The sequence below is a fragment of the Oncorhynchus mykiss genome, chromosome 16, assembly GCF_057628025.1.
Source record: "Oncorhynchus mykiss isolate SJ-2025 chromosome 16, ASM5762802v1, whole genome shotgun sequence".
Lineage (NCBI taxonomy): Eukaryota > Metazoa > Chordata > Actinopteri > Salmoniformes > Salmonidae > Oncorhynchus > Oncorhynchus mykiss.
The window spans coordinates 81,526,926-81,552,782 of NC_143037.1; the positions used below are offsets into that span (position 1 = coordinate 81,526,926).

The 25,857-nt window shown below is 41.3% G+C and overlaps 1 protein-coding gene across 1 annotated transcript in view; it reads right to left on the reverse strand.

Annotated features, from left to right (window-relative positions):
* The window catches only part of LOC110492722 (monocarboxylate transporter 1), a 58,012-nt gene extending 44,007 nt beyond the window's left edge, over positions 1–14,005 (reverse strand). The window contains exon 1 of the mRNA XM_036947863.2: positions 13,756–14,005. The gene's annotated coding sequence lies outside the window, so the exon portion shown is untranslated. The remainder of the gene's footprint in view (positions 1–13,755) is intronic.
* Positions 14,006–25,857: the final 11,852 nt, after the last annotated feature.

Sequence of the window (25,857 nt, forward strand, 5' to 3'; positions counted from 1 at the left end):
TAACAAAGTATTGAGAAACTTTTGTTATTGACCAAATACTACACACTCTTGCTGGTATTTTGGCCATAATTTGCAAATAAATTCAGTTAAAATCCTACACTGATTTTCTGGATTTTTTTTCTCATTTTGTCTGTCATAGTTGAAGTGTACCTATGATGAAAATTACAGGCCTCATCTTTTTAAGTGGGAGAACTTGCACAATTGGTGGCTGACTAAATACTTTTTTGCCCCACTGTACGTACCAGAGTTAGGAGACAAACTACTCATCCCAGACTGCATTGCGGTCTGTATCGATTTCTCAACACAGAAAACGATTTCTCAACACAGATGTTGAAACCAATGCGCATTAAATCAACATGCAAATGTTTTCGCAATCTGGGTAGAAAATAGAATGTCTACGCTTCACAGTAATAACGCTAATTTTTGATATCGTCACAGGATTCGAGTATTGAGAATCCACTTTCGGAACCCCCCACTGCAGTCCTATTGCTTAAGCTCCGCCCCCCCCTGGTTACTGTTCTAGGGAAGCCCGTTTCCCATTGTAACTAGTGAAGAAAACCCATCACAATGATCTCAAACTGTGTTTTCAAATAGACAATGAAATTAAAAACATACTACCCCTTGCTAATCAGAAAACTATTGGTATGTTGTGGTGGACTATCATTATTTTTAAACAAATTTTACTGACTTGAGAGTCAAGATTGTTTTTTGAGTAACTCGTTAATTTTTGCTGTTCATTTGACCTGCTGGCCGCAATGAATTGTACAGCAGGATCAATATGTGCTCCTCCAGTGACTCCGGAGGTGTACTCCAACCAACAACTGACTGTCATAAATAGATCTCGCTGCAGGCAGCATATGAAAAAGGTTTACAACTGATAATTGATCACATCTTTCAAGAATGTTACGATGAAGACAGCTTTGTAGAGACAAAACAGACAGCTCACGCAGTCTCTCCTCGCTGATGGCTTCGTGTCTGTCAATCTTGTTGCCAAGGACCAGGATCGGCACGTTTCCAATGGTCTCATCTGTCATCGATGCTAGTCAAAACAACAAAGGTGTGGACTAGTAGTTTAAAACTGTTGCCGGATATAACGTCGACTTCTATCGATAAATGGGCAGATGAAGGCGTCGGACTGCCCAAGGCAGTCCAACTAAAAGTTTACTGGATCGAGTGTTACGTTCACGAAGGTAAGATCATACGTGGGGGGGGGTGGTGATTCAGCCAGTTTATTGCTAGCTAGCTAACATTAACTAATGTAAAGTCGTTGCTACATACATAAGTAGTTAGTTAATGTTCCCCGTTGTCGTGGCTGTGCTTGTCATCTTGGCCCATCGAATACAATGATGATTTCACAGTCAGGAAGAGTGTGGCAGGCAGGTGGTAGTGTGAGGGCAAGGCCATATCACTCAATGCAAAGTAATGAGACTCTGTACATAATTGAGGTAGTTTGCTGGTCAGTAAGGTCAATTGAGTATGGCAGTTTCTATGTCTAAATTGGGCTAAGACGACTCAAATGGCAAGTGTGGTGGTATATGCATTATTAGGTCGACCGATTATGATTTTTTTAAGACCGAAACCGATTATTGGAGGACCAAAAAAAGCCAATGCCGATTATATTTGTAATAATGACAATTAAAATAAGTGTTCATTCAGTATTGTAACTTAAAACAAAAATCTATTTAGTCTCAAATCAATAATGAAACATGTTCAATTTGGTTTAAATAATGCAAAAACAGTGTTGGAGAAGAAAGTAAAAGTGCAATATGTGCCATGTAAAAAAAAGCTCAAGTTTAAGTTCCTGCTCAGAACATGAGAACATATGAAAGCTGGTGGTTCCTTTTAACATGAGTCTTCTAAAACTTCTTAACTGGGAATATTGGTTTGACTATTAGGATGTTCTTATAGGCACTATTGTATTGCCAGCCTAATCTCGGGAGTTGATAGGCTTGAAGTCATGAACAGCTGGCAAACGCAAGAAAGTGCTGTATGAATGAATGCTTACGAGCCTGCTGCTGCCTACCACCGCTCAGTCAGACTGCGCTATCAAATCATATACTTAATTATAATAAAAACACACAGTAATACGAGCCTTAGGTCATTAATATGGTCAAATCTGGGAACTATCATTTAGAAAACAAAATGTTTATTCTTCAGTGAAATACGGAACCGTTCCGTATTTTATCTAACGGGTGGCAATCCTAAATCTAAATATTGCTTTTACATTGCACAACCTTCAATTTTATGTCATAATTACATAAAATTCTAGCAAATGAATTACGGTCTTTGTTCATTCTTGAAGATCAGTGGGATGCTAGCATCCCATTTCGAAAACTTCAGGTGAAATTGCAGAGTGACAAATTCAAATTAAATTACTATAAATATTAAACTTTCATGAAATCACAAGTGCAATATATCAAAATAAAGCTTAACATGTTGTTAACCCAGCCGCCGTGTCGGATTTCAAAAAGGCTTTACGGCGAAAGCAAACCATGCGATTATCTGAGGACAGCGCCCAGCACACAAATGCATAACAAATCATTTTCAACAAGGGAGTTGCGACACAAAAGACAGAAATAGCGATATAATATATGCCTCACCTTTGAAGATCTTCTGTTGGCACTCCAAAAGGTCCGAGTTACATTACAAATGGTCCTTTAGTTCGATAATGTCCTTCTTTATATCCATAAAAACTCAGTTTAGTTGGCGCACTTCAGTCAATAACCCACTCGGCTTCCCTCCTTCAAAATGCATACCAAATGAATCCCAAACGTTACCAATAAACTTATCCAAACAAGTCAATCAACGTTTATAATCAAACCTTAGGTACCCTAATACGCAAATAAACAATAAAATTTAAGACGGAGAATCGTTATGGTCTTTACCGGAGAAAAATACCAAAGAACGCGCTCTCATTCACGCTCTTGGAAAACAGTACAGCCAAAATGGGAGCCACCTAGAAAAACTAAAATTTCTGGCTCATTTTTCAAAAAACCCAGCCTGAAACTCTTCCTAAAGACTGTTGACATCTAGTGGAAGCCCTAGGAACTGCAATCGAGCATGATTTCACCCTATTATAAAAGTGCCAGCCATTGAAATCAGTGGTAGGGGTTTCATCTGCCATTTCAGTTGTGTTATACTCAGACATTATTTTAACAGTTTGAGAAAATTTAGAGTGTTTATCCAAATCTACTAATCTAATTATATGCATATCCTAGCTTCTGGGCCTTAGTAGCAGGCAGTTTACTTTGGGCGCGCTTAACATCCGGACGTCAAAATACCGCCCCCTATCCGAAAGAAGTTGAGAAATGGTTTTCACACAGAGGCCCAAAATGCTGCATATACCTGGACTCTGCTTATACAGAACGCAAAGGGACAATTTCCCTAGTTAAATTTTATTTATTTTACCTTTATTTAACTAGGCAAGTCAGTTAAGAATTTGTTCTTATTTTCAATGACGGCATAGGAACAATGGGTTAACTGCCTGTTCAGGGGAAGAACGACAGATTTTTACAGTGTCAGCTCGGGGACTCGATCTTGCAACCGGCCGGTTACTAGTCCAACGCTCTAACCACTAGGCTACTTGTTTTTTTGGGTTTTTTTTAAATACACTTGTGTATCGATTTTCAGAAATGCATTGATGTTTCTGGTTAGGTACATTGGTGCAACGACAGTGCTTTTTTTCGCAAATGCGCTTGTTAACCTGTTGAGTGTAGGGGGCAGTATTTTGATGTTTGGATGAAAAACAAACCCAAATGAAACTGCCTATTTCTCAGGCCCAGAAGCTAGAATTGTCAGATTAGGATAGAAAACTCTAAAGTCTCAAACTGTCAAAATATTGTCTGTGAGTATAACAGAACTGATATTGCAGGCGAAAACCTGAGGAAAATCCAACCAGGAAGTACCACTTATTTTGAAAGCTCCCTGTTCCATTGCATGCCTTCCCTCCATTTAAAGGGATATCAACCAGATTCCTTTCCCTATGGCTTCCACATGGTGTGAACAGTCTTTAGACATAGTTTCAGCCTTTTATTCTAAAAAATGAGCGAGAGCGATAACATCGTGTCAGTGGATGGCTGGGTGCCAGCAGAGTTTTGCATGCGCAACAGCTTGGTGCAGACATTCTCTCTCCTATTGAAAAAGCTACGGTCCGGTTGAAATATTAGATTATTTATTGTAAAAACAACCTGAGGATTGATTATAAAAAACACTTGACATGTTTCTACGAACTTTACGGATACTATTTGGAATTTGTCTGCCCGTCATGACCTGCACGAGCCTGTGGATTTCTGAACAAAACGCACCAACCAAATTGAGGTTTTTGGATATAAAAATTATCTTTATCGAACAGAAGGAACATTTGTGTAACTGGGAGTCTCGTGAGTGCAAACATCCGAATATCAAAGGTAAGCGATTAATTGTATTTATTTTGTGACTGTCATGACCAATCTACTTTGTTGTTAGCTGTTTGTAATGTTTTGTCTGCTGAGACAGATGTCCTCACACAAGCTTTTTTTAAATCTGACACGCCAGGTGGATTAACAAACTAAGCTGTGTTTTGCTATATTGCACTTGTGATAATGAAAATTAAATATTTTTTGTAATTTAAATTGAATTTGGTGCTCTGCAATTCGGCGGATGTTGACGAAAAATGATCCCGCTAACGGGATGGTGCGCCGAGAAGTTAATTCATCCCCCATCTGGCGAAGTAGGCTGTGATTTGATGATAAATTAACAGGCACCGCATTGATTATTTACAACACAGGACAAGCTAGTTAAACTAGTAATATCATCAACCATGCGTAGTTAACTAGTGATTATGTTAAGATGGTATTTTACAAGATAAGTTTAATGCTAGCTAGCAACTAACCTTGGTTCCTTGCTGCACTCACGTAACAGGTGGTCAGCCTGCCATGCAGTCTCCTCGTGGAGTGCAATGTAATCGGCCATAATCAGCATCCAAAAATGCCAATTACTGATTGTTATGAAACCTTGAAATCGGCCCTAATTAATTGGCAATGCCGATTAAATCGGTCGACCTCTAGTCTCTAGTGGTGTCTCCTAACCAGCCTCTAATATGCATTCTAGTCGTGCGCTGGGATGCCACGAAACGCACAATACACAAATAGAAGTTAGGCTACTGCATGTTCATAAAACTGGGTTAGGGTACTTTATAATATATTTTATAATATATTAACCCTACTTTATAATATATTTTGTAACCCCTACCACTACTAAAAATCCATAATGCACTAAGTCTGGAACCAACAGGACAGCTTCTACAGCTTCTGGTATCCCGTTTATATAGCCTGGTTGTCACTGACCCAGTACTGGTACCCTGTGCATATAGCCTGGTTGTCACTGACCCAGTACTGGTACCCTGTGTATATAGCCTGGTTGTCACTGACCCAGTACTGGTACCCTGTGTACATACAATTGAAGTCAGAAGTTTACATACACCTTAGCCAAATACATTCAAACTCTTTTTCACAATTCCTGACATTTAATCCTAGTAAAAATTACCTGTCTTAGGATCACCAATTTATTTTAAGAATGTGAGATGTCAGAGTAGTATAGAATAGTAGAGAATTATTAATTTCAGTTTTTATTTCTTTCATCACAATCCCAGTCGGTCAGAAGTTACATACACTCAAAAAGTATTTGGTAGCATCGTCTTTAAATTGTTTAACTTGGGTAAAACGTTTTGGGTAGGCTTCCACAAGCTTTCAACAATAAATTGGGTGAATTTTGGCCCATTCCTTCTGACAGAACTGGTGTAACTGAGTCAGGTTTGTAGGCCTCCATGCTCGCACATGCTTTTTCAGTTCTGCCCACAACGTTTCTGTAGGATTGAGGTCAGGGCTTTGTGATGGCCACTCCAATACCTTGGCTTTGTTGTCCTTAAGCCATTTTGCCACAACTTTGGGAGTAGGCATGGGGTCATTGTCCATTTGGAAGACCCATTTGCGACCAAGCTTTAACTGATGTCTTGAGATGTTGCTTCAATATAGCCACATCATGATGCCATCCATTCTCTACACTATTCAGCGCTTAGGAAAAACAGGACCTCCAACAGCCGAAGCTAAGTAGTAGCATTAACATGACGCCTTCTAATTGCAGTCGCTGTACTCATAATATACAGGAGAACGATCGCCTTACGGCGAGGATAGCTGTGCTACTAGCCCAGCTTCAGACACAATCGTTAGGCAAGGGTCATTTCAGTGTAGGAAAGGATGAAACAGTGTCTTTGCCACCAGTAAGTACAGATACTAACGTTAGTATAAATCCCCTCGCAAGGTCCCCGCAGCCGGACAACTTTCTCACGGTTTCTGGAAGGAAGTGCTGTAGGAATGCTCAACCGGTGTCGCTCATTCAGCTGACAGAAACTTTCAACAGGTTTTCCCCTTAAGCAGCGAGTCGGAGTCAGAGGCCGAGCCTTCTCTTGTCTCTACTCCTCCCGTTACGGGGTCTGAGACGCCGAAGCTTCCCACCATTAGCTCTGACAAATTGAAAACTCTAGTCATTGGAAAGACAGTACCGAAGAGCCCTTACTGCTGCTCCATCATCCTATCAATTACTCGATGCCGACACATCTTTCTAGCTGATTTACACGCTGAAGCTGTGTTGCGCTTGGTGACCTCTGATTGTTTCATCCTAACATCGTTGGTGCCGACGTGGATAACAATATCTCTACACTCGCCAGTTTTAGCTTTAGCCAGCACCATCTTCAGATTAGCCTTAACGTCGGTAGCCCTGCCCCCTGGTAAACAGTGTATGATCGCTGGATGATTTGTTTTTAGTCTAATACTGCGGGTAATGGACAATTAATCTTAATGGTTGTACAGTCGTTTCAAATAAAAAACTGTGAAGGACCTCAACGTTACTCTGGACCCTGATCTCTCTTTTGAACATATCAAGACCATTTCAAGGACAGTTTTTTTCCATCTACGTAACATTGCAAAAATCAGAAACTTTGTCCAAAAATTATGCAGAAAAATTAATCCATGCTTTTGTCACTTCTAGGTTAGACTACTGCAATGCTCTACTTTCCGGCTACCCGGATAGAGCATTAAATAAACTTCAGTTAGTGCTAAATACGGCTGCTAGAATCCTGACTAGAACCAAACAAATTGATCATATTACTCCAGTGCTAGCCTCCCTACACTGGCTTCCTGTCAAAGCAAGGTCTGATTTCAAGGTTTTACTGCTAACCTACAAAGCGTTACATGGGCTTGCTCCTACCCATCTCTCTGATTTGGTCCTGCCGTACATACCTACACGTACGCTACGGTCACAAGACGCAGGCCTCCTAATTGTCCCTATAATTTCTAAGCAAACAGCTGGAGGCAGGGCTTTCTCCTATAGAGCTCAATTTTTATGGAATGGTCTGCCTACCCATGTCAGAGACGCAAACTCGGTCTCAACCTTTAAGTCTACTGAAGACTCATCTCTTCAGTGGGTCATATGATTGAGTGTAGTCTGGCCCAGGAGTGGGAAGGTGAACAGAAAGGCTCTGGAGCAACGAACCACCCTTGCTGTCTCTGCCTGGCCGGTTCCCCTCTTTCCACTGAGATTCTCTGCCTCTAACCCTATTACAGGGGCTGAGTCACTGGCTTACTCTCTCATACCGTCCCTGGGAGGGGTGCGTCACCTGAGTGGGTTGAGTCACTGATGTGATCATCCTGTCTGGGTTGGCACCCCCCCTTGGATTGTGCCGTGGCGGAGATCTTTGTGGGCTATACTCAGCCTTGTCTCAGGATGGTAAGTTGGTGGTTGAAGATATCCCTCTAGTGTGGTGTGGGGGCTGTACTTTGGCACAGGTGCTTCTACACCTGCATTGCTTGCTGTTTGGGGTTTTAGGCTGGGTTTCTGTACAGCACTTTGAGATATCAGCTGATGTACGAAGGGCTATATAAATACATTTGATTTGATTTATTTTGTGAAGTGCACCAGCCCTCCTGCAGCAAAGCACCCCCAGAACATGATGCTGCCCCCCCCCCCCCCCCCCCCCGCTTCACGGTTGGGATGGTGTTCCTCGGCATGCAAGCCTCCCCCTTTTTCCTCCAAACATAACGATGGTCATTATGGCAACACGGTTCTATTTTTGTTTCATCAGAATAGAGGACATTTCTCCAAAAAGTACAATCCTAGTCCCCATGTGCAGTTGCAAACTGTAGTCTGGCTTTTTTATGGTGGTTTTGGAGTAGTGGCTTCTTCCTTGCTGAGCGGCCTATCAGGTTATGTCGATATTATCTTGTTTTATGGTGATATAGATACTTTGGTACCTGTTTCCTCCAGCATCTTCACAAGGTCCTTTGCTGTTGTTCTGAGATTGATTTGAACTTTTCGCACCAAAGTACATTCATCTCTAGGATCAGAACACGTCTCCTTCCTGAGAGGTATGACAGCTGCGTGGTCCCATGGTGTTTATACTTGCGCACTATTGTTTGTACAGATTAACGTGGTACCTTCAGGCGTTTTGAAATTGCTCCCAAGGATGAACCAGACTTGTGGAGGTCTACAATTGTTTTTCGGAGGTCTTGGCTGATTTCTTTTAATTTTCCCATGATGTCAAGCATAGAGGCACTGAGTTTGAAGGTAGGCCTTGAACTACATCCACAAGTACCTCCAATTGACTCCAATGATGTCAATTAGCTTATCAGAAGCTCCTAAAGCCATGACTTCATTTTCTGGAATTTTCCATGCTGTTTAAAGGCAGTCACCTTAGTGTATGTAAACTTCTGACCCACTGGAATTGTGATACAGTGAATTATAAATGAAATAATCTGTCTAAACAATTGTTAGAAAAATTACTTGTGGCATGCACACAGTAGATGTCCTAATCGACTTATCAAAACTATAGTTTGATAAAAATACATTTGTGGAGTGGTTGAAAAACTGAGTTAATGACTCCAAACTAAGTGCATGTAAACTTCTGACTTCAACTGTAGCCTAGTCATCGCCGACCCAGTACTGGTACATAGTCTAGTCGTCACTGACCCAGTACTGGTACATAGTCTAGTCGTCACTGACCCAGTACTGGTACATAGTCTAGTCGTCACTGACCCAGTACTGGTACCCTGTGTATAATAGTGTATTTACTAGAGGTCGACCGATTATGATTTTTCAACGCAGATACCGATTATTGGAGGACAAAACAAAGCCAATACCGATTAATCGGACGATTTTTAAAATGTGTGTATATGTATATATATTTTTTATTTTAACTTACTATAATACATATGGGCTTTTGGATGGGTGTTCTTAAGGTGACTACACAGGTTGGTGGTATTTTTTGATTTAGCCGTTGCTGACCCCATGCTTACATCTTTATCACAAATAAAACACCTTGCTTTCCCTGGTGCCAATTCCATGTAATAGTCCCACACTGGTGCTCTGCTTCTCTCTGCCATCTGTAAAACACACACACAGCTCTGAAGTGACAATGACACTGAAGTGTCTGCTTCGGGGACAAATACTCTCAACTCTCAACTGTTTGAATAAAAAGTTCAAGTTCAAGAGTTCAAGTTACCTGTGATGAATGTTGAAAACAAAAACTAATTTCTATATGCAGGAAATCCTATTTTAATAATGGATATGGTAAGAATTGACTACCAAAGCGCGAGTCATAATTCCCATGACACCTAGCAAAATCTGAAAAGCGGTTCCTTCATTCATTTATTCCATAGGATATTTTTAGATTAACTTAAAATGAGGTCTGTGTTTCGTGTAGGCTTACACCTCCTTGCCAATTGTATAACTGTATAGATATCCATAGGACAAGGTAACTCCGCTTACATTTAGCCAATATTGATCAAAGATAAAAAAAATTGTAGAGTGGATTTATGAAAATATTTTGACAAACGTTACCTTAATATATGTTACCTTAACCTAGTGAGATTTACACAGGTATCAAAACACAGAGGTGGTTTAAGCCTGAACCCTAACCTGCACGAAACACAGACCTTATTGGAAGTAGATCAAGACATTCTCTATGGAAGACATGAACGGTAAAATAATGAAGGAACCCCTTTCAAGTTCAGCCGCAAGTTATTACAGGAATTATAACGCGTCGACTATTTCTCTAAACCATATAACTTTGACTATTACGATCCTGCTGCTGCCTACCACCCCTCAGTCAGACTGCTCTATCAAATATCAAATCATAGACTTAACTATAATAGACACACAGAAATATGAGCCTTAGGTCAAATCCGGAAACTATCACCTCGAGAACAAAACGTTTATTCCGTTCCGTATTTTATCTAACGGGTGGCATCCATGAGTCTAAATATTTCTGTTACATTGCACAACCTTCAATGTTATGTCATAATTACGTAAAATTCTGGCAAATTAGTTCGCAAAGAGCCAAGCGGCCCAAACTGTTGCATATACCCTGACTCTGCGTGCAATGAACGCAAGAGAAGTGACACAATTTCACCTAGTAAATATTGCCTGCTAACCTGGATTTCTTTTAGCTAAATATGCAGATTTAAAAATATATACTTGTGTATTGATTTTAAGAAAGGCATTGATGTTTATGGTTAAGTACACATTGGAGCAACGACAGTCGTTGATTGATTGTTTTTTACAAGATAAGTTTAATGCTAGCTAGAGACTTACCTTGGCTTACTGCATTCGCGTAACAGGCAGGCTCCTCGTGAGGCAGGTGGTTAGAGCGTTGGACGAGTTAACTGTAAGGTTGCAAGATTGGATCTCCCGAGCTGACAATGTAAAAATCTGTCGTTCTGCCTCGTTCCTAGGCCGTCATTGAAAATAATGTGTTCTTAACTGACTTGCCTAGTTAAATAAAGATTAAATAAAGGTGTAAAAAAATTCGGCAAAATCGGCGCCCAAAAATACCGATTTCCGATTGTTATGAAAACTTGAAATCGGCCTGATTAATCGGTCAACCTCTAGTATTTACTATTCTCTCTCTCTGCATTGTTGGGAAGGGCCTGTCAGTAAGCATTTCACTGTTGGTCTACACCTGTTGTTTACAAAGCATGTGACAAATAACATTTTATTTCATTTGATATCCATGCAACAATCAAAACTCCATGTTTTGTTTTTAATTGCAGATACGTAGACTTTTTTTTGCATTGTTCTGATTTTAACTTCTGCTTTGTTATAGCCTCAGTTAATGCATTATGGGATTGTAGGGCCAATCCATATCATTATCCGTTCTTCTTATAGTGTATACAGTGCCTTCGGAAAGTATTCAGACCCCTTCTATTTTTCCACATTTTGTAATGTTACAGCATTATTCTAAAATTGATTAAATTGTTTTTTCCCCCTCATCAGTCTACACACAATACTCAAAAATGGCAAAGCGAAAACAGGTTTATAGACATTTTTGTACATTTAAAAAAAAAGTCCCAGTCAAAAGTTTGGATAAGCCTACTCATTCCAGGGTTTCTTTATTTTTACTATTTTCTACATTGTATAATAATAGGGAAGACATCTAAACTATGAAATAACACATATGGAATCATGTAGTAACCATGTAGTAACCAAAAAAAGTGTTTTATATTTGAGATTTTTTAAAGCAGTCAGCCTTCGCCTTGATGACAGCTTTGCACAATCTTGGCAATGAAATCCACTTAGCCTATTATTCTGGCACATTCATTTATTTTATTTTACGAGCAGGGTCCAACATTAACAACGGTCCACTAGTCCAGGGCCTGTAAAAACATGTGATGGGCGAGTAGATCTTGTCCCCGACCGGGCCAGTAAATTTTCAGCACATTTTTGCATTCCAGTTCAACATTTACCTACCTGCTCTGTGGCAGTATGCCTGCTCTGTGGCAGTATGCCTGCTCTGTGGCAGTATGCCTGCTCTGTGGCAGTATGCCTGCTCTGTGGCAGCATGCCTGCTCTGTGGCAGTATGCCTGCTCTGTGGCAGTATGCCTGCTCTGTGGCAGTATGCCTGCTCTGTGGCAGTATACCATTGAAGACTACACGCCTAAATGTCATGCTATTTGTATTTGACCACCACGTTCCGCCAGTCACAGCTTCTCCAGCAGTACATCAGTCAATGCCTACACAGCACACACAAGCTGTCCAGAGCAAAAAATAAGTGCCCATCAACCTACTAGCTGAGCTCATTTATTTTAGGGAAAGTGATTTACAATAGTAAACCTTCAAAAGTGAACATACTAGCAATTTACTGGCTACTGTTGATAGTGTGCCACGTCCAGCTCTCTTTGGGAATGTTTGTCTTAGAAGGTATACTCAGTGTGTGGTCCCTGAATGACCCCAATGCATTTAAGAACTACACCATGTCTGGGCCAGGATAAATTCTTTTCGGGACAATACATTTTCGGGCCTGTTGATTTTTGGCCAAATGGCCCGACCGGGCCAATAAGGAAAAAAAGTTAATGTTGGTCACTGGTGTGTTTCAGATGCAGCCACAGAGCGGTGGTACATAGGCTATTTACTGTGCTTTGATGAACAACCAAAGAACTTGTCTAACAATGCCTGCCCAGGACCTCCACATCCAGCTTCTTCACCTGCAGGATCATCTGAGGAGTATTTCTGTCTGTAATAAAGCCCTTTTGTGGGGGAAAACTCGTTTTGATTGCCTGGGGGCGGTCTCCCCAGCTCGCTGCACCCCTGCCCAATCATGTGTAATACATAGATTCAGGCCTAATTAACGTATTTCAATTGACTGGTTTCCTTATATGAACTAACTTCAAAATCTTTGAAATTGTTGCATTTATATTTTTGTTCAGTAAGAGAGACAGACATACAGGGAGAGAGCGCGGACAGAGAGAAAATGTATTCATCTAAATCTATTAGACATCCTATCACTGTTAGAAGCGCCAGCCAGCCACCTCTCCTTTCAAGTTGCGACAGAGTGGCGGCCCAGTGGCAGCGCACAAAGCGCTCGTCTTCCCCATCATGTGATTCAGCTCGGCTGCTTCAACACTGACGACGTGCTGCACGTGAGACTTATTGTTGTACAAAAAAAACTGGACAAATGGACCCTGAACAGTCAAAACGACACAACAGTCTCTAATTCAAAGAGTTACTAATGAAACCACAAATAAATCAGGACAGTGTCTTCCCTCCCCATCTTGGTATTTTGCGCAGAAGCTGAGCTGTTCCATCTGAACCTAACAGAAGTAATCCACGCTATATGGATGGCCACTCTAGCTTCGCCCTCGTGTCGGTACTAGGTATGCAAAAATCATCCAGTAGGGGCTGGAAACTAGTGACCTTTGATTGATCAATCGCAACGCGATGTCGCGGAGTATGCAAAAGTTCAGCTTTCCACAACTTTGGTCTCTTGCATGCCCCAATGGTCACAGCTAACTGCGCTTCCCTTCATTGAATGAGGTCTCCGTTGTTTAAATCGCCCCCAACGTGCTAAAGATGGATTTCTACCATAAACCCTGTCAACCAGATAACGCACTGGCCGGTAAAAGCAACTCATCTACCTACAAAAGATGGATCCCTATATATCCATTCATCAGTGTAGCTAGTTAGCTGTACCGTTATGTGGAGAGAGACCCTCTTCTGCTGCTAGCTGCCCAAAAGCTAAATATCCAGCTAGCTAATTAGCATCTGGACTTGATTATCCAGCCGTGTAGCCCCCATAGCGCTAACGGTAGCTAACGTTTAATGGCCTGGATAGTGACGAAACTTGGCTAAAGTACTTAACTTTGTCCAAACAGCTAAAGCCCTGACTTCGGTTTAAAACACACAACGGTTACATGAATATACATTTACCTTTTGATATAAAAACTCACCATAAAACTCAGTCAAGTCTCTCTTGTCCAGGAACTGGTCCGTGTGTCCTGGCTGCACTTGCCAACTGAACTACAGCAGAGTCGAGCCATAGACATAAATAGAGGACTCCTCTTTGTATCTGTGCCACTATAGCGTCTGTGATCTTTTTTTTTCTCGACAATCTCCATTTTGAAGTAGTACATTTTCTTCTTCTTGATTAACAGATCCCTCCTGATGACCCTGTTGGACATGACTTCAACCGGGTCACCAGGAGCGATCAGCCAATGAAGTTGGAAGTCCCACCCAGTTGACGACATAAAAAATGGTGGAAGCCCTCAATTGCGCTGCCCAGGCTAAAAAGCTGTTTGGCCACGTGAGGCCTCTACCATTTTCTATGGCTAGAGCGTGTTCGGAACAGAAACAGCATTGAGCACCTAAGTGAAAATAGGCACAATAAGAATTAGCCACGAGTGGAATTTGCATTCCGCCTTCTAAATAAAAGTCCCCATTTGAAAGTGATGCAAATTGATATAAATAATGGCATCATGCCATATTTTGACTAGATAATGCTTAACATGGTTGGAATGTTATATAAATTCAAGAAAATACCATTATTAATTTGGCCAAAAAAAGTATAAATCAGTTGAACTCGCACTGTGGATGTGTTAGACTTCAGAACTGCTTTGGGAGCACACTAATATTTCACTGTACAGCCTTACTTGTGGATTGTGGACCAATGAAATGGTGCATCAGTCTACTCAGTGTCACCCACAGAACAACTTTGAAGAGTTTACACAAATATTAATGTCGTAGCTCATATTGCAGGATGTGATATCAACATAGAGGCATATTTTCTGGGTGATTTAAATATTGACTGGCTTTCATCAAGCTGGGCTGGGCCTAATATAGTGTATAAGAGGTCAAACAAGACATTTTGTTGTGATTCCTATGTTGATGATGTAAAGAATTTGTTGGTCTGTGGTGTGTAATGAGGAGCAAACAGACGCTGCACTTGACACATTTTGAAACTGCTTATTCAAGTTACTAATAAGCATGCACCCATTAAGAAAATAACTGTAAAAATGGTTTAATCCCCGTGGATTGATGAGGAATTGAAAAATGGTATGGTTGAGAGGGATGAGGCTAAAAGAATGGCAAATAAGTCTGGTTGCACAACCGATTGGCAAACGTATTGCAAATTGAGAAATCATGTGACTAAACTGAATAAAAAATAGAAAAAACTACACCATGAAACAAAGATAAATTATATAAAGAATGACAGTAAAAAGCTTTGGGGGACCTTCAATACATTTTTTGGAAAAGGGAAAACTTAGCTCCATCATTTATTGAATCAGATGGCTCATTCATCACAAAACCAACTGATATTGCCAAATACTTTAATAATTTTTTCATGCCAGGTTGAGAGCATCTAGGTCTGTGTGAGGGACATGAAAGAGCACAGTCATGTGCACTTTTGATATGAATAGTGTTCGCTAAGATGATGTATAAAACAATTGTATATGCTTCGCAGAAACAGCCCAGTAAAACAAATATTACGTCTGGAAGGGGACGGGATGGGCTCAAACGGTGTGCTGTGTAGCATCTTGTGTCTATAAAATGAGCTGCTCGTTATGCGTAGATAAACCTTTCTACTGCAGTTTTTTCAAAAGATATAACGTTTATATAATGGAGAACTGCAAATATGTTGCTACTGCTCTAAATACATTGTTGCCCTGAATTTATCAGGCGCTATCGACAAAGTTCAAAGGTCAGTGGGAAAAGTTGTGATGGACGACTTTCTGGAGGACGACCGTGCCATGCTGACTCTGAAAATTAATCAGACGATGAGGAAATCCCAGATTTAGATTTTTTTTTAAAACATTTTCATTGTATAGTCTTCTGATGACAGTGATGGGGAAGAAACGGTGATCAACAGTGTTGTTGTCACGGAAGAAGTTAACCGAGTTTTGAAATTAGTGGAAGCAAAGTATGATAAGGAGATTAATAGAATTCTGGAGTTTGATTGCAAATGCAGATGGAGTCGAAAAGAAAACACAGAAGGCTGTTGTATAAACCATGTCTACGGATTACATCTTCAAACTAAGGGCAGCCATTGCCTCCGTGACAGAGAGGGTGAAAGAGCTGATGATTCTTATGGCATTGCACACAGTCAGTGGGAACCAGAGTGACTTGACACAACGGGCCAAGCAACCTGTGCAAACTAAAAGCTTGAAGTTTGATGGCTGGCAGGTTAGCTAACATTACATGTATGAACTCTGTGTAGTGAGGTTATCTCAGAATGTAATTTCACATCTATAATAATGCTAAATTATTTTTATCTGGAATTTGTCTTTCAGCATCAGTAGAACACACTCTCCTCAGCAGTCATACAAGGAGAATGGTGACCCAAGCAAGCACAGGTTACACCTGAAGCAAGAGGACTTGCAGGCAGTGGTGAACTTCATCAAAACCACGCAGAGGATAATGTAATAGTGTTACCAGGATGCCACCCAGGACACAAACACTTTGGTGGAAAGCTGCTGACATCTCGTAACAAAAGCAGCCGTGTGACGTCTCTACAAGGAATCGATGACAACACTTGGTATGTAAAGCATAAACACATAAACATCTATGAACATTTGAATGTCTTGGCCATGTTCTGTTATAATCTCCACCCGGCACAGCCAGAAGAGGACTGGCCACCCCACATAGCCTGGTTCCTCTCTAGGTTTATAATCTCCACCCCTCATAGCCTGGTTCCTCTCTAGGTTTATAATCTCCACCCCTCATAGCCTGGTTCCTCTCTAGGTATATAATCTCCACCCGGCACAGCCAGAAGAGGACTGGCCACCCCTCATAGCCTGGTTCCTCTCCAAGTTTCTTCCTAGGTTCTGGCCTTTCTAGGGAGTTTTCCCTAGCCACAGTGCTTCTACACCTGCTTTGCTTGCTGTTTGGGCTTTTAGGCTGGGGGATTTCTGTACAGCACTTTGAGATATCAACTGATGTAAGAAGGGCTTTATAAATCAATTTGATTTGATTCAATATATCCACATAATTAAATATATCCACATAATTTTCCTCCCTCATGATGCCATATATTTTGTGAAGAGCACCAGTCCCTCCTGCAGCAAAGCACCCCCACAACATGATGCTGCCACCCCCGTGTTTCACGGTTGTGATGGCGTTCTTCGGCTTGCAAGCCTTCCCCTTTTTCCTCCAAACATAATGATGGTCATTATGGCCAAACAGTTCCATTTTTGTTTCATCAGACCAGAGGACATTTCTCCAGAAAGTACCATCTTTGTCCCCTTGTGCAGTTGCAACGGTAGTCTGGCTTTTTTATGGCGGTTTTGGAGCAGTGGCTTCTTCCTTGCTGAGCGGCCTTTCAGGTTATGTTGATATAAGACCCGTTTAACTATGGATATAGATACTTTTGTACCTGTTTCCTTCAGCATCTTCACAAGGTCCTTTGCTGTTGTTCTGAGATTGATTTGAACTTTTTGCACCAAAGTACGTTCATCTCTAGGAGACAGAACGTGTCTGCTTCCTGAGTGGTATGACAGCTGCGTCGTCCCATGGTGTTTATACTTGCGCACTATTGTTTGTACAGATTAACGTGGTACCTTCAGGCGTTTTGAAATTGCTCCCAAGGATGAACCAGACTTGTGGAGGTTTATAATTTTTTTCTGAGTTCTTGGCTGATTTCTTTTGATTTTCCCATGATGTGAAGCAAAGAGGCACTGAGTTTGAAGGTAAACCTTGAAATACATCCACAGGTACATCTCCAATTGACTCAAATTATGTCAGTTAGCCTAGCAGAAGCTTCTACAGCCATGACATAATTTTCTGGAATTTTCCAAGCTGTTTAAAGGCACAGTCAACTTAGTGTATGTAAACTTCTGACCCACTGGAATTGTGAAATAATCTGTCTGTAAACAATTGTTGGAAAAATGACTTGTGTCATGCACAAAGTAGATGACCTAACCGCCTTGCCAAAATGATAGTTTGTTAACAAGAAATTTGTGGAGTGGTTGAAAAACGAGTTTTAATGACTCCAACCTAAGTGTATGTAAACTTCTGACTTCAACCGTACATGCACCATTTCTTCACCAAATATGGAGTTGGGGAAACACGTGTGGACCTGAATTGTGATAACTGCAGTGGCCAAAACAAGAACAATTTTGTGCTCTGGTATTGTGCCTGGCGGACCATGCTCCTACACAGTCTGGACCTTCACTTCCTGATCACAGGCCACACCAAGTTTGCCTGGTGCTTCGGCCTCATCAAGCAGCGCTTCAGAAAGACCAGAGTGAACACTTTGTCTGAGATTGCTGGTGTTGTGAAGGACAGCACTGTGACAGGGGTCAACATCCCACAGCTGGTTGGCCTGGAGGATGCTGGTTGGAAAGCTATGGCTGGCAACAACACCTGACTCCGTACTTTAGGCTGCTGCTACAGATCAAGCAGTACCAGCACTTCAGGTGAATATCATTTTCATTGCATTTTCAAGTTATTCTTCTTATCTAAACTTGGTAGGTGAATTGATGTTGTGCAAGGTTGTAATGTCTTGTACATGTTTTGGGTTATTTATTGTTTTACACCTTCGATGCTCTGGAGCCTGGTGTTGTCGCGAGTTTACTTTTACTTCACTACATTCCAAAAAATAATGTACTTTTTACTCCATACATTTTCCCTGACACCCAAAAGTACTTGTTACATTTTGACAGGAAAATTGTCCAATTCACACACTTATCAAGAGAACATCCCTACAGCATCTGATCTGGCAGACTCACTAAACACAAATGCTTCATTTGTAAATTATGTGTTGGAGTGTGCCCCTGGCTATCTGTCAATAAAAATAAAATAATAATTGTGCCGTCTGGTTTAATATAAGGAATTTGAAATGATTTATACTTTTACTTTTGATACTTATGTACATTTTGCAACACTTAAGTATTTTTAAAACCCAATACTTTTAGACTTTTACTCAAGTAGTATTTTACTGGGTGGCTTTTACTCAAGTATGACAATTTAGTACTTTCTCCACTACTGGATGTGGCTGGGGGTTACAGCATTCGTTTCACATGACCCATCAATTTAGACAAGTGTGTCTGAGTAAACGTCATCTAATATTTATATCTTGACACTTTCTGTTTACCTGGAATTTTCCTTATTGCTACCACTTTTACCACTTTTAGTCTTAATCTTTACTACACTACTCACTGGTTAGCACATGACCTCACATGTGAATCCTTAATGAGATGGGTGGAGCAGGCTTAAGAGGGTGTGAACAATGCTGAATGAGTGAAGACAAAGGACAGCTCTCCAGTAGGTACCAAAACATTCAAAGGCCCTTTTCTCAAAAGTGAGTTTACAAGTTTATCAACTTTCAAAGCAGAAGTACTTTCCTATTGTTCCTCAAATGCAGTGTATGATATACAATTTTGTAGTTCCGGTCGGTCACATATTATGTCTGTTTGGGCTTCTGGGGGTCAATTTGCAGTCTACAAATTATTTGTAATTATGTTGCAGCCCCTGACCAATCCACTCAAGAAAGAAATGGGCCTGTGGCTGAATGGAGTTGAGACCTGCTGTAAAGGATATTAAGCAGCAGCAAAGAATGGAAAGTAACCAAATGATACAGTAGGCCTAGCTTACTTGAAAGCAAGGATAGGTAGCCTAGCAGTTAGAAGCATTGGGAAATTACCCAAATGGTCACTGGTGCGAATCCCTGAGCTGACTAGGTGAAAAATCTGTCGATGTGTTCTTGAACAAGGCACTTAGTCCTAATTGCTCTTGTAAGTTGCTCTGGATAAGAGTGTCTGCTAAATTACATGTACCTTGCGACAAAGTTAACACGGTAACCCTGTACATTTTGAATGAATAACAAAGAAACAAACTATCGATAACTATGTCTAGTTGAACACAGAGTAAAACTGTAAATACATGTGAATTGGATAGCCTATGGCATGGCTTCTCAAAGTGGGTCCTCGGTGTGAAGGAATCCGCTCTGATGACAGAATGGAGAGAATAGAGGATAGGAGAAGAGAGAGGAATGGGGAGATGGAATAAATTCAGATGAGATAGAGATAGGAGAAAAGGAGAGATAGACTAAGGACAAGAGAGAGGAATGGGGAGATGGAATACATTCAGATGAGATAGAGATAGGAGAAAAGGAGAGATAGACTAAGGAGAAGAGAGAGGAATGGGGAGATGGAATACATTCAGATGAGATAGAGATAGGAGAAAAGGAGAGATAGACTAAGGACAAGAGAGAGGAATGGGGAGATGGAGAGGAGAAAATATAATGAAGAGAGATACAGTGCAGATATGATCCAAAGAAAACATGTTACAACCTACTGTTTATGTGTCCTTTCGAGTTTAGGCTGTTAATTATTCCATACAGTTACATTCAGATAAATCATCTATTTTCCAGGGAGACCATGAAGGCTTCTTCAGAATAAAACCCAATCATCTAACAAGGACAGGACACAGCTAAAACATATACAATAACATACATTACATCTACATAGGCCTAACATGAAATGAGAAACAGTAATCTAACACAATATCTTTGTTATTCTATACATAGCCACACTATGGAGCTATTGGGTGCTGCTGGTTAAGGTGTTCAACAGAGAGGTGTTTGTGAGCCAAGGACACAAGATCAAACACCAGTCATGGTTTGTGAGCGAGGAAAATATACTGTTCACCAAGGAGCGTGACGTCCAATACATATGGAGCATACATACTTAGTCCTGCCGAGGAAGGGTAGATCTTCATCTCATTGGCTGAGGAGGAGGAGGAGTAGACCTAGTGATCTGATTGGCTGAGCTGCAGTGTGAGGTGTTCTTGCGTAACCGTGGGATACGGTGGTGTTCTGTTCTGTGTTTCCAGGTGACAGCGTCTAATGAGGGTTCTGGCCCAACAACCTGACAGATCCTCTGATTGGAATGTTAATTTAGCTTCTGTTAACGAGTAGAGTGAGACAGAGAGAGAGAGAGGGAGAGAGGGGGTGGGGGGACAGGGGGTATAGAGAGAGTGTGATTCACCATTCTCAGAAGCTCAGCCTTACAGTTGCAGAAGGCCGACAGAGGGCTTGCTTGTCTGGGAAGGGGGAAGCACGGAGAACGGGAATGTCTACTCATGGGGTTATGGGGTTTCTGAACCAATAAACAGATAAGAAGAGGAAGGGAATCACACCTCTGTTTTCCTGACTCACTCCTCTCACCCCTGAAACCCCCATAAATGGGGGAGGATGGGGGGATGACTATTTACCGCTAAAACAGCAAGGAAGGAGAGAGAAAGAGAGAGAGAGAAAGAGAGAGCGGGAGAGAGAAGAGGGTAACATCATGTTGTAGTTAGACACCATGCTAGCAGACACCATCAGACACCAGTAACATCAGTAACATCATGTTGTAGTTAACAACACCATGCTAGCAGACACCATCAGACACCAGTAACACCAGTAACATCATGTTGTATATAACAACACCACGCTAGCAGACACCATCAGACACCAGTAACATCACGTTGGAAATAACAACACCATACTAGCAGACATCAGACACCTGTAACATCATGTTGTAGTTAACAACACCATAACAGCAGACACCAGTAACATAATGTTGTAGTTAACAACACCATACTAGCAGACACCATTAGACACCAGTAACATCATGTTGTAGTTAACAACACCATGCTAGCAGACATCAGACACCAGTAACATCTTGTTGTAGTTAACAACACCATGCAAGTAGACACCATCAGACACCAGTAATGTAATTTTGTAGTTAACAACACCATGCAAGCAGACACCATCAGACACCAGTAATGTAATTTTGTAGTTAACGTTCTCCTTTAACATCAAACATGCTAAAAAGGTTCTCTGAATGGTTTTGCTAACGTAGATAGAATGTTCCCCTAACTCGTGGAAAATTAGCCTCTCAAACATTAGGGGAACATTAAATGTTTAAAAAATGTTCTCTCTGCCTAAAATGTTTAGCTGGGGATCCAGTCATGGAATTAGAGGGTTCCTCTGCTCTACAGCTGCAGACATCTGTTTTGAACCCTTAGGGAGCTAACACGATTCTTCAGGTCAGCTCTCATACTCGGTTCTCATTCATCAACGTTGAGGATTGTACATCATCAGTCACAGGCTTCATTAGGAAATATATTGATGATATTGTACCCACAATAATAATCCTGACATACCCCAAACAAAATGCCTGGATGAACGGAGAAATCCATACCATGCTGAGAGTCTGTACTGCAGCATTCAACTTCAGCAGAACGAACCCTGATTACTTGGTGGTGCACGATGCATACAAGGCAAGCAGGTATCAGCACCGCAAATGCATTAGGGAAGCAAAAAGACAATACTGACGCAAACTTGAATCGATGTTCGACAACTCAGACTCACAACGCGTGTGGCAAGAACTACAGACTACCACGGACTACATAGGCAAATCTGTCTGTGTGTTGCCCACCGAAGCTTCCCTCCCAGACAAACTTAACACATTTTATGCTTGCTTTGAGACAGACAATACCGAGCCACCCAGGAGGGCTCTCGCTGCTCCGGACGACCAGGTGCTTTCGCTCTCCGAGGCTGACGTGAGGAAAACTCTTATAAAAGTAAATACTCACAAAGCCGCCGGCCCACATGCCATCCCTGGCTGCGTCCTCAGAGTGTTTGCTGACCAGCTGGAGGGTGTCTTCTTTGACATCTTCAACCTGTTCCTGTCCCAGGCTGTAGTCTCCACTTGCTTCAAGGAGATCACAATCGTCCCAGTGCCCAAGTAAAGCAAGGTGACATGTCCAAATGACTATCACCTTGTCACACTCACCCCGGTCATCATGAAGTACTTGAGAAGCTGGTCATGGTCCACATCAAGGCCAGCATGCCAGGCACATTGATTACAGCATTCAACACTATTGCTTCCTCCAAGCTTGACACTAAGCTCATAGCCCTGGGTCTGGACACCACCCTCTGCAACTGGATCCTGGACTTCCTGACGGGCAGACCACAGGCTGTCAGGATTGGCAATAACACCTCCTTCACACCGACTCTTAACCCCATCATTAAGTTGCTGATGACACCACGGTTGTAGGCCTAGTAACCAACAACAACGAATAAGCCTATAGGGAAGAGATAAGTGAACTGGCAATGTGTCGCCAAGACAACAACCTCTTCCTGTCGACTTCAGGAAGCATTTTAGGGAACAAGCCCCAATCCACATTAACTGGACTGCAGTAGAGAGTCAGCAGTTTTAAGTTCCTCACCGTTCACATCAATGAGGACTTGACATTGACTACAACATCACCACTCTTGTGAAGAGAGCGCAACGACACCTCTACTTCCTAAAATGGCTGACGAAATTTGGCAAGCCACCCCGGATCTTCTCCAGATTCTACCACTGCATTTTGAGAGGGTTGTGACAGGTTGCATCACGGCCTGCAATGGGAATTCCTCCGTCCATGACAGCAAATGCCCTCCATCGTGGTGAAGACAGCCCAGTACATCACTTGAAACAGTGCCTGAGGAAGTCCCAGAGCATCATCAAGGACCCCATACACCCCAGCCATGAGCTATTCACTCCCTTACCGACGGTCGGGAAGACTGTATCGGAGCATGTCTGATACCAACAGACTCAAAGACAATTTCTATCTACAAGCCATCAGACTGCTGAACACTTGAACTGGACATAGCACCTGCTCTGATTCTCCGCACCTTTGCACACATGCTGCAAAGAAAGAGCTAGTTAAACTGCAGCTGGCCCAGAACAGAGTGGCATGTCTTGCTCTAGATGAACCCAGAAAGAGGGCTAATATTAATACTATGCATGCCAGTCTCTCTAGGCTGAGAGTTGAGGACAGACTGACTGCCTCACTTCTTGTTTTTGTAAGAAACATTAATGTGTTGGAAATTGTTTGCAAAGTCAATTTACACACAGACATGCCACCAGGGTTCTTTTCACAGTCCCCAGGTCCAGAACAAATTCATGTAAACGTACAGTATTATACACAGCCATGAGTGCATGGAACTCCCTTCCATCTTTTATAGGGCAAGTGAACAGCAAACCTGGTTTCAAGAAACAAATAAAATAGCACCTCACGGCACAATGTCTCTCACCCATGTGACCTACTGGTTGTGTGTATGTACTGACATATATGGGTAACTGATAGATACACACACACACACACACACTGCTCGGAGTAACCCCGGGATTGTAAACTGTCATGGTCAAAACATATTGATACAACAGTAGCAAAGGTAGGGGTAAGTCTGTCCATAATAATGCACTGCTCTACCTTCTTAACAACACTATCAACAAGACAGGTCCTACAGGCTCTAGTTTGTCACACCTTGACTACTGTTCAGTCGTGTAGTCAGGTGCCACAAAGAGGGACTTGCAATTGGCTCAGAACAGGAAAGCAAAGCTGACCCTTGGATGAGAGACCTGGGCCAACTTTTAGGTTTATGACTAAATAGGTTAAGGTGTATGACTAACTTTTAGGTTTATGACTAAATAGGTTAAGGTTTATGACTAAATAGGTTAAGGTTTATGACTAAATAGGTTAAGGTTTATGACTAACTTTTAGGTTTATGACTAAATAGGTTAAGGTTTATGACTAAATAGGTTAAGGTTTATGACTAAATAGGTTAAGGTTTATGACTAAATAGGTTAAGGTTTATGACTAACTTTTAGGTTTATGACTAAATAGGTTAAGGTTTATTACTAACTTTTAGGTTTATGACTAAATAGGTTAAGGTTTATGACTAAATAGGTTAAGGTTTATGACTAAATAGGTTAAGGTTTATGACTAAATAGGTTAAGGTTTATGACTAACTTTTAGGTTTATGACTAAATAGGTTAAGGTTTATGACTAAATAGGTTAAGGTTTATGACTAAATAGGTTAAGGTTTATGACTAACTTTTAGGTTTATGACTAAATAGGTTAAGGTTTATAACTAAATAGGTTAAGGTTTATGACTAACTTTTAGGTTTATGACTAAATAGGTTAAGGTTTATGACCAACTTTTAGGTTTATGACTAAATAGGTTAAGGTTTATGACTAAATAGGTTAAGGTTTATGACTAACTTTTAGGTTTATGACTAAATAGGTTAAGGTTTATGACTAACTTTTAGGTTTATGACTAAATAGGTTAAGGTTTATGACTAAATAGGTTAAGGTTTATGACTAAATAGGTTAAGGTTTATGACTAACTTTTAGGTTTATGACTAAATAGGTTAAGGTTTATGACTAAATAGGTTAAGGTTTATGACTAAATAGGTTAAGGTTTATGACTAACTTTTAGGTTTATGACTAAATAGGTTAAGGTTTATAACTAAATAGGTTAAGGTTTATGACTAACTTTTAGGTTTATGACTAAATAGGTTAAGGTTTATGACCAACTTTTAGGTTTATGACTAAATAGGTTAAGGTTTATGACTAAATAGGTTAAGGTTTATGACTAACTTTTAGGTTTATGACTAAATAGGTTAAGGTTTATGACTAACTTTTAGGTTTATGACTAAATAGTAAATATCTCTGAGTGCTGATTAATGGGCCACAAGGATTTCATCATCAGGAGGTAGAGAGGTCGGGGGCCACGGTAGGCCTACCCTGTCCTGCTGTGTGCCCTGCCCTCCTGTCCTCTTCTTTCCTATCATTTTCTGCCCTGCCCTCTTGTCCTCCTGCCTTGTCCTGTCCTGCTGTGTGCCCTGTCCTCCTGCCTTTTCCTGTCCTTTCATGTCCTGCCCTGCCTTATCCTCCTGTCCTGCCTCCTGTCCTGTCCTTCCCTGTCCTGCCCTGTCCTCTTCTGTCCTCCTGTCCTGCCCTGTTCTGTCCTCCTGTCCTTTCCTTTTCTGTCCTGTCCTGCATTCCTCTTCTTTCTTATCCTGTTCTGTTCTGTCCTGCCCCTGTCCTGTCTTGTCCTCCTGTCTGGTTCTGTCCTCCTGACTGTCCAAAGGGAAGTTTGCAACATTCACCCTCCTGAAAAACAAGCTCGTTCTCTCTCACACACACACACACACGCACACACACGTTTTACATGCAGCGTGATTGTAAGACTTAATCAGTAACCGTGTGGCCAGCAGCGTGTGTGCAATCTCCTAGAG